We start from the raw sequence: 14,498 nt of genomic DNA, 5'->3' as shown, positions 1-14,498 counted from the left end.
GTCTATGCCGCCCCTGCTCCTACTGATGATGAGGAGACATATTCTGGACCGGTCTTCAAAAGGAGACGAAAGGCCACCACTGAACCCTCTGAGCCCTCTGTCTCAGATGGGCGTGCCCCTTCACAACAAACTTCTTCACCAAGCCAACCTCCTCCTTGAGACATGGTAGTGGTGCAGGAAGGTGAGGGCACAAGCACTTAGGAGGAAAAGCTGTGGGATCCTAACTTGGATGCCCCTTCCTTCCTATAGAAGATTTTGTTAACTTGTAGATGACTCATACCCCCTGTCCACGAAGAACGTCTTACTTGCTCGAGCGTTAATTGATCACGTGAGCAAGGATCAGGCCTCTCGATCTTGTTGAACATGACCCACATGCTTAGAAAGACAACCTGCTTTCTAAGTGTAAATTTCCCAGCATTGAGGATGACTTGAGTATCTGACTTAGGTGTTAATCTCCACACCAAGTCTACTCTTATGTAATCGCCTTTCTTTTCTTAGATTATCTGTCTTGGGTGTTGGCTTACATACCAAGTGTACTCTTTAAACCTTTGCGGTGCATGACTACCCTGCAGGTTAACCTTAGCTCTACCTTCAGAGCGCTCAAGCTCGGATGGTTTCACCGACGTCGAGGTGGGTCACATTTCCTGTCTTTAGCTACACACTCTTAGTTATATCTAATCGTGGCCTTGTACTTTTGGACTCAAAATCTTACTGAGAAGAGAGCGCACTACCTCATGGTAGATACTTAGGGTGCCTGAACTCAGAGTCTTACCAAGACAACTCATCTTTGTTGAACAAGGGCTTTGATGTCTCAAAATCCATGAAGTTTGGTTGAAGGCATAGTTGTAGCTTGTGTGTATGGGTTCTATGTAGTTTGAATTTGTAATCTACTCCTGGTTAAAATCCAAATTTGATTTAAATCAAAACCTTTTTGAAAAAAGTGTTTTATAAAGAAGTGAAAAAACAACCAGTTGTTTTATCGTTTCAATCGGTTGTTTGACACTTGGTGGGTTTTGAAAAGGGTTTGAAACTGTTTGATTTTGGTTGACTTTGTTATCAAACCAATTCAATCGGTTGATTAAAAAATTCAACCGATTGTTTTTTTGAAAATCCATAAAAAAATTATGTTAAGTTTGGTATATTTGCTTTAAATGTTTTAAAACAGAATGGGCTCCTACTTTAAATGTTTTTAACAAACCTTTGGAGTATATAAATATTGTTTTATGCTCCTAAGAGATAAAACACAGATTAGAGAATTCAATTTGAATAAAGTTATTTCAGTTTTCAAAGATTTACTTCAAGCTTTTGGGTTTTCAAAAAAAGTGGAATAGGATTGCTATGTAATCTTTCGTTTTGATATTGATTAGGTGTAATCCTTCCTCTTTCTCTCTTGTATTTTTGGAATAATTATGGTGTGTGCAGAATCAGAGGTTGTTATGAATTTGTGGTGTGTTTGCCAAGAGAAGTGTGTGTTCTTGAGGTGTTCAAGATCACTTCTTTAGTGTGTGTGTGTGGATTGTAATCTGTGATTGATTGCATAGCGGATATTCAGTGGTTTCTGGGAACTAGATGTAGCTCTTGGGATAAGAGTGAACCAGCATAAATCTGTTTGTGTGCTTATCTCTTTCCCTAAACTCTTTAATATTTGTTTTAAGTTGTTTTTATTCACTGCTGTAAAAACAACCGGTTGACTTTTTGGAAAGCAAGTTAATCAGTTTTGTTCTTTGGCTTCCTTGATTTCTTTCTCTGTGATTCATCATCAGATTTCATTATACCTTCAAAGTGTGTGAAAATCGTTTATAAACAATTCACCCCCTCTTGTTTAAGGCCATAAATTCTAACAATTGACATCAAGAGCTAGGTTCTTGAAAGTTATTCAAGTTGTGATCCTAAAATTTTTTTATGGCTGAAAAGTTACCTTTGTAGGAGGGTGCCTTAATAGACAGGTCACCTTTGTTCTGTGGTTTGAATTATCAGTTTTGGAAGGTACAAATAAAAATATTTGTTGAATCATTAGATAAAGGAATTTGGGATGCAATTGAAAATGGTCCTTTTATTCCTAAGTTTGAAAAAGATGATGTTTTTATTGAAGAACCTTGGTCCCAATGGACTGAAGCTAAAAATAAAAGAGCCAAATTTGATTGTATTGCTAAAAATATTTTCCACCTCTGCCTTAAATTCTGACGAGTTTTTCAGGGTGTCACAATGTGCATCTGCAAAGGAGATGTGGGATACTCTATAAGTAACTCATGAAGGCACAAATGATGTAAAGAGGGCAAGAAAACATACTCTCGTTCAAGTGTATGAAATGTTCAGGATGCGGAAAGGAGAATCAATTGTGAATGTGCAAAAGCGATTCACTCATATTGTTAATCACCTTATGAGTCTTGGAAAGATCTTTGACAAGGAAGAGCTAAACATAAAAATCCTCAAGTGTCTTGATAGAACATGGCTGCCAAAGGTCACGACCATCTCAGAATCCAAAGATTTGACATCTTTGACTACAGTTTCATTGTTTGGGAAGCTTAGAGAGCATGAGTTGGAGATGAACAGGCTCAATGTTCAAGAAAATGAGGACAAACATGTGAGGAACATCGCTTTGAAGGCTGCTAGACACAAGAACAACCAAGATTCAAGTGATGAAAGTGAGGGAGAGACTCTTAGCTTGTTGTCTAAGAAATTCAGCAAGTTCTTGAAGAACCACACTAAAATTCACCTAGTGATTTCAATGCTACAAATATACATGTTATTGCTGTGGTGAACAGGGTCATATAAAAACTGAATGTCCCAACAAAGAGAGGAAAGACTACAAGAAGCATGAGAAGAAAGGAAAATCAAGAAGAACTTACAATGGTGACTCCTCAAGCTCCTCTTCAAGTGAAGAAGAAGAAGCAAATTTGTGTCTTATGACAAAGAAAGACAGTGACACAAGCAGTGTAAGTTCTAGCTTCTCTATTTATAGTAAAAATTATCGCCAACTTCTTAATGCTTTTAAAGAAACACATGAAGAAGCTAACAAACGGGCTCTTTCAAATAACTGGTTGAAAGGTTTTGTTAGAATGGATGGCTTTAAACTAGAGGGGGGTGAATTGTTTAAAGAGGGTTTTCGCAAACTTTTAAGTCAAGAATGAAATTATCTCAAGAAACAATTGATAAGGAATCTAGTTTGCCAAAACAATAAGCAAAAACAACAGCACCAAAAAAACAATCGGTTATTTCGCAGAAACAATCGGTTGTTTATACCAGTAAACAAATATCAAAAACTGAATTTAAAGAGATTAAGGATAGAGAGATTGCACACAGATGTTTATACTGGTTCACTCTAAACCCAAAGCTACATGCAATCTTCTTAGAAACCACTAAGGAATTCCACTAAGCAATCAAACCTAGATCACTTACACCACAACCAAGAAAGTGACCTTGATCCCCTCAAGACACACACTTCTCTTGGCCAACACACCAACACTAAGAATGCTGATCTTGATCCCCTCAAGAACACACAGAAATTCTCAGCAAACACACAGAAGCAGATGTTTAACACAATTCAAGAATTACACTTGTTGCAGAAGTAAATCTGAAATCAATACAAGCAGAATTCCTATCTCACACACTTGATCAAACTCAATCTCTAAGCAATCTCAACACTTTGAAAAACTTAAGAACTTGTGTTCAAAATCTTATTTCACAAATCCGTTTTTTCTGAATTTATTCAAAGATGTTTGTTATCAATTCTTAACAAACTAAACAATCGGTTGTTTCCTCGAATCAATCGGTTGTTTTGGTTTTAACAACTCAACCATTTGAAAAACATTTTTCAATCTTTTCTGAAAACATCTAAGTATATCCTCACGCTCTCATTAATTGTGTAATCTTATCAAGAATAGTCCAAGATGTAAATAAATCAGAATCAAAATAGTTGTCCCACGGGACAAGTCAAATCATACACGAAGACGTAAAAGGCCATAAAGGAAGTGAGTACCACTTTTTTTGGGTGGAGGAAATCAACCTTTCAAAGATTACTGAGAAATTATGGTAAACAATTTCACTATTATGATGAGTTATTAAAAATATTTAAAAATATTCACCATATCGGAATCATGCAATACTTTTAACAACTCTACACCTTTATCAAAAAATTTAGCCTTTATGTTTTAATAACCTAGACTATGAAGACATGTTTTCGGTTATTCAACGGTTTAAATTAAAATTAATGGTTCAACCAATACGATCATAGTACAAAATAAATGTTTATCGTACAAAATAAATTATAATTTTACTCCCACAATAGGGACCTTATTTCACTCACATTTTGTTCAATTTGTTGTGACAAACACAACGTATAAAATACAACTTTGTAAAAAATCGTAACATTTTTCTTCTTCATATTTATATCCTCACGCTCTCATAGTTTGTGTAATCTTATCAACAATAGTCCAAGCTGTAAGAAAATCAGAATCAAAATAATAATTGTCCCACAGGACAAGTCAAATCTTACACGAAGACGTAAAAGGCCATAAAGGAAGTGTGTACCTCTTTTTTTTTGTGGAGGAAAACAACCTTTCCAAGATTATTGACGAACAAATGGAAAAACTCAACAAGAAACTGAGAAATTATGGTAAACAATTTCACTATTATGATGAGTTATTACAAATATTAAAAAATATTCACCATACCGGAATCATCCAATACTTTTACGAACTCCACACCTTTATAAAAAATTTAGCCTTTATGTTTTCGTAACCTAGACTACAATGACATGTTTTCAGTTATTCAACGGTTTGAATTAAAATTAATGTTTCAACCAATACAGTCATAGTACAAAATAAATGGTCATAGTACAAAATAAATGGTCATACTACAAAATAAATGGTCATCGTACAAAATAAATTATAATCTTACTCCCACAATAGGGGCTTTGTTTCAATCACATTTTGTTTAATTTATTGTGACAGTGACAGAGAACCACACAACGTACAAAATACAACTTTGTAAAAAATCATAACATTTTTCTTGTTCATATTTATATTCTCACGCTCTCATAGTTTGTGTAATCTTATCAAGAATAGTCCAAGATGTAAGTAAATCAGAATCAATATACTTGTCCCACAGGACAAATCAAATCTTACACGAATACGTAAAAAGGCATAAAGGAAGTGAGTACCTCTTTTTTTGGTGGAGGAAAACAACCTTTCCAAGATTACTGCCGAACAAATGAAAAAACTCAAGAAGAAACTGAGAAATGATGGTAAACAATTTCACTATTATGATTAGCTATTACAAATATTAAAAAATATTCACAATATCGATACTTTTACCAACTCTACACCTTTATAAAAAAATAGACTTTATGTTTTGATAACCTAGACTACGAAGACATGTTTTCAATTATTTAACGGTTTGAATTAAAATTAATGGTTCAACCAATACGGTCATAGTCCAAGAAAATGGTCATCGTACAAAATAAAATATAATCTTAATTCCACAATAGGGGCCTTATTTCAATCACCTTTTGTTCAATTTGTTTTGACAATGACAGAGTACCACACAACGTACATAATACAACTTTGTAAAAAATCGTAACATATTTCTTCTTCATATTTATATCCTCACGTTCTCATAGTTTGTGTAATCTTATTAAGAATAATCCAAGTTGTAAGTAAATCATAATCAAAATAATTGTTCCACAGAACAAGTCAAATCTTACACGAAGACATAAAAGGCCATAAAGGAAGTGAGTACCTCTTTTTTTGGGTGGAGGAAAACAAACTTTCCAAGATTACTAACCAACAAATGGAAAAACTCAAGAAGAAACTGCGAATATATGGGAAACAATTTCACTATTATGATGAGTTATTACAAATATTAAAAAATATTTCCCATGACGGAATTATCCAATACTTTTACCAACTCTACACCTTTATAAAAAAATTAGCCTTTATGTTTTCATAACCTAGACTACGAAGACATGTTTTCAGTTTTTAACGGTTTGAATTAAAATTAATGATTCAACCAATATGGTCATAGTACAAAATAAATGGTCATCCTACAAAATAAATAATCATCATACAAAATAAATTATAATCTTCTTGTTTAATTTGTTTAATTTGTTGTGATAGTGATAGAGAACCACACAATGTACAAAATACAACTTTGTAAAAAATCGTAACATTTTTCTTCTTCATATTTATATCCTCACACTCTCATAGTTTGTGTAATCTTATCAAGAATAGTCCAAGCTATAAGTAAATTAGAATCAAAATATTTGTCCCACAGAACAAGTCAAATCTTACACGAAGACGTAAAAGGCCATAAAGGAAGTGAGTACCTCTTTTTTTGGTGGAGGAAAACAATCTTTCCAAGATTACTAACGAACAAATAGAAAAATTCAAGAAGAAACTAATAAATTATGGTAAACAATTTCACTATTATGATGAGCTATTACAAATATTAAAAAATATTCACAGTATCGGAATTATCCAATACTTTTACCTACTCTATACCTTTATCAAAAAATTTAGCCTTTATGTTTTCATAACCTAGACTATGAAGATATGTTTTCAGTTTTTAACGGTTTGAATTAAAACTAATGGTTCAACCAATATGGTCATAGTACAAAATAAATGGTCATCCTACAAAATAAATGGTCATCATACAAAATAAATTATAATCTTACTCACACAATAGGGACCTTATTTCAATCACATTTTGTTTAATTTGTTGTGATAGTGATAGAGAACCACACAATGTACAAAATACAACTTTGTAAAAAATCGTAACATTTTTCTTCTTCGTATTTGTATCCTCACACTCTCATAGTTTGTGTAATGTTATCAAGAATAGTCCAAGCTATAAGTAAATTAGAATCAAAATAATTGTCTCACAGAACAAGTCAAATCTTACACGAAGACGTAAAAGGCCATAAAGGAAGTGAGTACCTTTTTTTTTGGGTGGAGGAAAACAACCTTTCCAAGATTACTGACGAATAAATGGAAAAACTCAAGAAGAAACTGAGAAATTATGGTAAACAATTTCACTATTATGATGAGTTATTAAAAATATTAAAAAATATTCACCATATCGGAATCATCCAATACTTTTACCAACTCTACACCTTTATCAAAAAATTTAGTCTTTATGTTTTCATAACTTAGACTACGAAGACATGTTTTCAGTTATTTAACGATTTGAATTAAAATTAATGATTCAACCAATACGGTCATAGTACAAAATAAATAGTCATCGTACAAAATAAAATATAATTTTACTTCCACAATAAGGGCAGGCCTTATTTCAATCACATTTTGTTTAATTTGTTGTGACAGTGACAGAGAACCACACAACGTACAAAATACAACTTTGTAAAAAATCGTAACATTTTTCTTCTTCATATTTATATCCTCATGCTCTCATAGTTTGTGTGATCTTATCAAGAATAGTCCAAGTTGTAAGTAAATCAGAATCAAAATAATTGTGTCACAGGACAAGTCAAATCTTACACGAGTTATCCCTTTGTTGACATTCTACTATGTTTGACTATCTAGTCTAAGATTGACCATCCAAGTTTGACCTTCAAATCTTGGTTTAATCGTCTAATCCATGTTAATAGTCAACTCAAGGGTCTCATTTTTATTCTTTTAATTTTATGATTAAGACTCAATAAATAACCCCTTGTTGTTTTGAGAATTATATAAGTTTATGACAAAGCTAAATAAAGTGCACACATATTCTGAATGGAAAACATATTAGTCGACCAGAGCGTGTAATAGGTTATTACTATTTTCTTTTTAAAATATTACAATTTTCTTAACTTTTATAGAAAGTGTTATTGTAACATCCCTAATTTTTACCCATTTATAATAAAATAAAAGTAAAACAAACATTATCTACTTAACATATGAATATATATAACTATTATCTCATAATTGTATCTAAAAAAATATCCCTCTTCATAGGAATTTTAATATATACATCAAAAGTTTTAAAAACAAACAGAACATTCAAATTAAAATTTTCACATCCTCTAGCTGCTCACTTAGGAGCTCTATTACCTGCAATCTCATATGCTCCTGTGTACAACACGATCATCACAGATAAAGAAACAAACACAAACAAATAACAGGGTAAGCTAGCTATAACAAAATTTTCTATATAATTTAAATTTCAAATTGATACACAAAATTCATAAATTCTCATACAATTTCTCAAACATTTCACATAATCATCAAGTGTCTATCACGTTCATCATCCACATTACTCCTGTCAGATTTCTACTGCCTCACATACTCAGACACTTAACTCTACTTCTGGAAGACTCGTGTATTGAAATTAGCATCCAGAGACCTGCACCTGTCATACTACTGCTGTGAAACCCACACAGCCATGCACATAATTATCTCAATATCTCATCATCTCATCATCTTCATATGACAGAGTAAATCCATTTGATCTGCTATGATAAGTTCTTTCAAACCTTAGACTCAGCCAAATGAACCTCCTTCAACTCTCACCAACTGAATAACTTCATCTATGTGATTCCACTATATCAGTAGAGTCAGGATAGTCTCATTCACAGGACACTCACAAATCAATACACCCTAATAACAATCTCAACACGGTATTTCCTTTCCTGAAAATACTATGTCTTGATCACACCTTAACCTCATTACATACAACATTTAACATATCAATGCACCACTCAATCACATCATATTTAAACTTTCTAAACAATCCAAATATATCTCAAACTTTACTTAAATACATAATTAATTCCAAATATATGCTCTTTAAATCAATCATCATTTAAAATCAAACAACCACTTCTCATTAAACATTTCATTAAGTAATTCAACAAAATATTCTAAAACAAGTTTAACTCATTTATATTATTATTCAAACACTTTCAATTCTCAATCACAAACACCTTCAACAACTTATTCACCTTAAAATCAATATAAAATATTCAAAGTCAACTATTTTAGTCAATATATTACTTTACTCTTCAAAAGAGACAATCCTGCAAGCAAAAACAATTGGAATTGGTGACCACGTCACCCTTACATCCAGAATCTTCTAACCTAGGGTTTTAATTAAAAGAATAAGACTAGCTTCCCTTACCTGGACTTGAGCAGATGCCCACTAAGAGCTCCAACCCACCAAAAGCTTAAGGATAACCTAACCTGCACCACAAAGTCTTGATCACAAATCTAACTATATCACTAGGACCCTGATCTAACAGAGACTAATTCTGAATATAAAAACCTCACATGCAAACTTAAACTAAAAGGCACCCTAACCAGATCAAAACTAACTCAGAAAATGAGCCAAAAATGAACTTACTCTATCTAAGATTTTGATCGGGCAATGTTGTAGAGTTCACTGCCAGGAGTCCACTGGCAGACTCTGGTCATCAAACTGATGAGCGAGGAAATCAAAATCTTAGAGAGAAGGGAGAGGAAAGAAAAAGGGGAACAAAAATGAACTTACTCTATCAAAGATTTTGATCGGGCAGTCTTGTAGATCTCGCTGCCAGGAGTCTAATGGTGGACTCTGATCGTCAAACAGATGAGCGAGGAGGTCAGAATCTTAGAGAGAAGGGAGAGGAAAGGAAAAGGAAACTTCTAGAGAGATGGTGGTTCTTTTAAAATGAAACCTGAATAACTAATTTTCTATTTATATAGATTTTTCACTTTAAAAATAAAATATTCAGGTGTCATTTTAATTGTACCATTTCTATTCTAAGACTATTTTTCTCGGTCCTTACAGTTATTTTCAGTGTCAATAATTGAACTCACAAAATGAGCAAAAATGGTGCCTATGACTTCTTTAAGGCTTCTTTAAGACAACCCTTGAGAATTGAGATTAATAGTGAAATTTTTATGATAATTATTTAACCAACATAGAATGATTGACCTTTATATATTATTTATATATGTATCAATTTGTTTTTGCAAAACAATCGAGTATTTATATCAGCAGTGTTAAAAACAAAGCAAAAACAGTTTTAAAAAGAGTAAGGATAGAGACATTAACACACAAAGTTTATATTAGTTCACTTTTTACCAAGAGCTACATCCAGTCCTCAGCAACCACTGATAATTCACTAAGTAATCAAAAACCTTGATTACACATAACACACCAAAGTGGTAATCTTGGACCCTTTAAGAACACACACCACCTTTGGCAAAATACACCACAGTTTTCAGAACAACCTCTGAAACTGCACAACAACAATTCACAAAGAACTACAGTAGTCAAGAAAGAAGGAATGGAGTACACCTGGGTACAATCACATATTAAAGCACAATTGATACAATACAATCTTATTTCACTCTTAGAAAACATCCAAAGCTTTTAGCGATCTTGGAAGAACTGATTTGAATGATTTCTCTTGAATTAGTTAAGGCCAAAAGCATAAAATAACTTATTTAAACTCCAATAAGTTGGTTAAAGCATTTAATCCGAGAGCCAAAACAGTTTAAATCATTTAAGAAAAGGGATAAAAACAGAATAAGAAATAATTGTTCAGCAAGCTAAAACAGAATAAGAATTAAAGCATTAAATCTTTCAATCCTCCTTACCATATTGGAGCTCAAAAAGCTAGTTCTAAATAGCCTCAATTTGTTCATCCAGGTTCTAGAACCTAGCCATACAGAACTCGTGATGGTTCCTTTGATCATATGCAAAGTTGTTCATCCGGTTTCTCATCAATCTCTGAAAGGGTGTCATGGAGGTGATACATTCATCCATTTTTCCTGCACTTGGACCAGCATTAAAAGCTTCATCAGGACCTTCATTGCCTTGCTCTCTCTGCCCAGCTTGATTTCCATCATCACCATCATCTCCAGCAACAACAACAGGATCATCTCCATCATCTTCAGCATGAATTCCACTTGAAGAACCAGCTTGGTCACCATCTTTGCTAACCCATTTTCCTCTAATTTTTGTGAATCCCATCTTGCTTAGGGATCCATTGCTGACTTCATGTGATAGCTTCACCACCTCAGATAGCTCCTCCTCAAGATTAATTTCAAAAAAATGTAAAAATTTAGAGATAAGAATAGCATGGGGATAGTGATAGTCACTTAACCTCATGGATTTCTGCATGTGTTCTTTGAACATGTTGATCCAAATGATCTTGATTTTGTTTATGATGCAGTAGAAAAGGACTAGGTCCTCCTTAGTAAGGACCAAATGGTTGCTTTCTCTTGGGGTCAACATCCAAGATACAATGAAAGTAATAATTCTTTCATTCAACTTCATGCCTCCCATAGAAAAATTCCTCACTTTGCATTGAGGATTTTTTAGGCAGCTTCTATAGTACTGCATCTTGTTGAATTCTTCTACAACCCCAATGTTTCCTTTATTAATCCTTAGCCCGACATAATTTAACCCAGTTATAGCATACCGCACTTTTGGAGTTATCTCCATATCAATTCCTTTCACATGTGAGCAAAGATTATCTAATGGGTTGATACCAAATGATGGGTTGTTCTTCTTGGAGATTTGAAAAGGGTGGCGGAAGCAATGGATGTGATGGATCAAGGAGGGCTCATATAGAGCTATGGGTTCCTTGTAGGTGCATGAAAGGTATGAAGAGTGATTGGTTGGGCCATATAACTTGGAGAAAGGTGGAAGTGAAGATCAAAGTGTCTAACCTAGAGAGACTAGACAAGGGAGTAGAAGCTTGCAATATTTGGCAGCAATTTACTCATAAAATTAATCTTATTAAAACATGAGCCAAGCACCCCATTATATAGGTTCAAGTGCCTTGGAGAACAAGGAGCAACGGTAGGAAGGGGAATACACAAAAGAGCGGCTATTAGGGTTTTGACTAAAGTCAATGTCGCACCCTAGGAGCAAAGTTCTAGAAGCTAGGTTAACTTTTTACCCTAAAAGGCTTTACTCAAGCTACAATGATAAGCACACCCCCCCCCCCCCCATTATGCTAAAGGAACCCTATTCTACTGATATTACAAACAAAAGAAAGTAGCTCTCATGGCTTGGGCTTTACTTCTTGTGGTCCTCTTTGAACATATAAAGAAACATTTATCTGCCATTAGTAGTAGAGTCTCAATCTTCTTGAATCCTCTTTGCCATGGACCTAGTTGTTGGGCTTGAACTAGGGCCTCTTCCATCATCCCCTCCCTCTAGAAGAGGATTTGTCCTCAAATCACATGTTTCTACCTCTTCATCTTCACTACCTGCAAAAGGTGTTAGATCCATAATATTGAAGGTAATATGTACTCCATATTCGTTAGGCAGGTCAATTTGATATGCATTATTATTGATTCTTTTGAGAACTTGGAAGGGACCATCACCCTAGGGACTAAGTTTAGACTTCCTCTGATTAGGGAATCTATCTTTTTTAAGGTGAATCCAAAATCAATCTCCCTTCTCAAAAATCACCTCTTTCTTCCCCTTATTGCTATGTTTCCTGTATTTTTCTGTTTGTTGTATTTTGTGCTTAATCCTCTCATGCATTTTCTTTACAAATTCAGCCTTTGTTACTCCTTCCTTATGCACAAAATCTTGTGGATTAGGTAGAGGTAACAAATCCAAAGGAGTAAGAGGATTGAATCCATACACAACCTCAAATGGAGAAATGTTAGTAGTTTTATGAACTACTCTATTATATGCAAACTCAATATGAGCAAGGTACTCATCCCAAGATTTATGGTTTCCTTTCATGATTGACCTAAGCATAGTGGAAAGAGATCTATTTACAACTTCAGTTTGTCCATCCGTTTGAGGATGACAAGAAGTTGAGAAATTCAACTTAGTTCCAAGCCTTTCCCAAAGAGTTTTCCAGAAATGGCTTACAAATTTAGGATCTCTATCTGAAACAATGGTCTTAGGTAAACCATGTAGTCTTACCATTTCTCTAAAGAAGAGCTTAGAGATGTTGCTAGCATCATCCACTTTATGGCAGGGTATGAAATGAGCCATCTTGCTAAACCTATCCACTACCACAAAGATGGAATCAAAACCTCTGTGTGTCCTAGGAAGTCCTAATATGAAATCCGTGTTTATATCTTCCCAAGGAGCACTTGCAAAAGGTAAAGGAGTGTAGAGTCTGTGAGGCATTGTCTTAGATTTAGCTTTTAAACATGAAATGCATCTATAGCAATGTCTTTGGACATCTTTCCTCATGTGTGGCCAAAAGAATTTTCTTTTTAAAAGCTCAGGAGTTTTATAAACTCCAAAATGGCCCATGAGTCCTCCTTCATGTGCTTCTTTTACAAGGAGTTTTCTATGTGTTCCTTGGGGTATGCAAAGTTTTCCTTCTTTAAATAAGTACCCCTCAGAAACATAAAAACCTCATTGTGCTCTATGTTGACACTCAGCAAAAGTGGGTGCAAAATCATGATCTTCTTTATAAAGTTCAGGTATGTTTTCAAATCCAAGAATTTGGGCTCCAAGATTAGAAAAGAGGGCATGTCTCCTTGATAGAGCATCTGCCATAATATTTGTATTGCCCTTGTTGTATTTGATAACATATGGAAATTGCTCAAGAAATTCCATCCACTTTGCATGTCTTTTGTTCAACTTGTGTTGACCCTTCAAATATTTCAAAGACTCATGATCACTATGTATGACAAATTCTTTTGAGACTAGATAGTGTTCCCAAGTCTGCAGGGCCCTCATAAGTGCATAAAGCTCTTTGTCATAGGTGGGATAGTTGAGGGCGGCACCATGAAGTTTTTCACTAAAATATGCAATTGGGTGCCTACCTTGCAACAACACAACACCTATTCCTACTCCCGATGCATCACACTCTAGCTCAAAAGTTTTTGAAAAGTTTGGTAAAGCTAGAATGGGTGCATTAGTGAGTTGAGCTTTCAACCTTTGAAAGGCTTGCTCATGCTTCTCCGTCCAACAAAATGGAGTGTCTTTCTTCACTAACTCATTGAGTGGTGAAGCTAGACTTGAGAAGTTAGGAACAAATCTCCTATAGAAACTTGCTAGACCATAAAAGCTCCTTACATCTCCTACATTTTGTGGGGTTGGCCACTCTTGGATGGCTTTGATTTTCTCGGGGTCAACATGTACCCCATTTTTGTTTACTATAAAACCTAAAAACACTACACTATCTACACAAAAAGTGCACTTATCTATATTAGCAAACAAACTATTTTTCCTAAGCACTAAAAGAACTTCCCTAAGGTGACTTAGGTAGGACTCTAGGCTTTGACTATATACTAATATATCATCAAAATAAACTACTACATATTTACCTATGCAATCCATAAGGACATGATTCATAAGCCTAATGATAGTGTTAGGTGCATTAGTGAGTCCAAAAGGCATCACTAACCACTCATATAATCCAAATTTGGTCTTAAAAGCATTTTTCCACTCATCACCCTCTTTGATTCTTATTTGGTGATATCCGCTTTTGAGATCAATTTTAGAAAATATAGTGGACCCATGCAATTTATCAAGCATATCATCAAGTATAGGAATTGGATGCCTGTATTTGATGGTGATATTATTGATGC

This window comes from Phaseolus vulgaris, chromosome 1, assembly GCF_051622355.1.
Source record: "Phaseolus vulgaris cultivar YP4 chromosome 1, ASM5162235v1, whole genome shotgun sequence".
Classification (NCBI taxonomy): domain Eukaryota; kingdom Viridiplantae; phylum Streptophyta; class Magnoliopsida; order Fabales; family Fabaceae; genus Phaseolus; species Phaseolus vulgaris.
This window is presented reverse-complemented; position numbering follows the sequence as displayed.